The sequence below is a fragment of the Oncorhynchus clarkii genome, chromosome 17 (genome assembly GCF_045791955.1).
Source record: "Oncorhynchus clarkii lewisi isolate Uvic-CL-2024 chromosome 17, UVic_Ocla_1.0, whole genome shotgun sequence".
In the NCBI taxonomy this organism is placed as follows: Eukaryota; Metazoa; Chordata; class Actinopteri; order Salmoniformes; family Salmonidae; genus Oncorhynchus; species Oncorhynchus clarkii.
This window is the reverse complement of record NC_092163.1, coordinates 39330568-39331372: the sequence shown is the minus strand read 5'-3', so window position 1 is coordinate 39331372 and position 805 is coordinate 39330568.

Here is an 805-nt window from a genome sequence, read left to right as displayed (position 1 = left end):
TTTTTTTTGGAGAGTTTGTGTTCATAACACTGTCTGTGGAGCTTTGACCTCCTGTGTGTACATTTGTGAGAAAAAAAAAACATATATATACAGTGCCTTGCGAAAGTATTCGGCCCCCTTGAACTTTGCTACCTTTTGTCACATTTCAGGATTCAAACATAAAGATATAAAACTGTATTTTTTTGTGAAGAATCAACAACAAGTGGGACACAATCATGAAGTGGAACGACATTTATTGGATATTTCAAACTTTTTTAACAAATCAAAAACTGAAAAATTGGGCGTGCAAAATTATTCAGCCCCCTTAAGTTAATACTTTGTAGCGCCACCTTTTGCTGCGATTACAGCTGTAAGTCGCTTGGGGTATGTCTCTATCAGTTTTGCACATCGAGAGACTGCATTTTTTTCCCATTCCTCCTTGCAAAACAGCTCGAGCTCAGTGAGGTTGGATGGAGAGCATTTGTGAACAGCAGTTTTCAGTTCTTTCCACAGATTCTCGATTGGATTCAGGTCTGGACTTTGACTTGGCCATTCTAACACCTGGATATGTTTATTTTTGAACCATTCCATTGTAGATTTTGCTTTATGTTTTGGATCATTGTCTTGTTGGAAGACAAATCTCCGTCCCAGTCTCAGGTCTTTTGCAGACTCCATCAGGTTTTCTTCCAGAATGGTCCTGTATTTGGCTCCATCCATCTTCCCATCAATTTTAACCATCTTCCCTGTCCCTGCTGAAGAAAAGCAGGCCCAAACCATGATGCTGCCACCACCATGTTTGACAGTGGGGATGGTGTGTTCAGCTGTG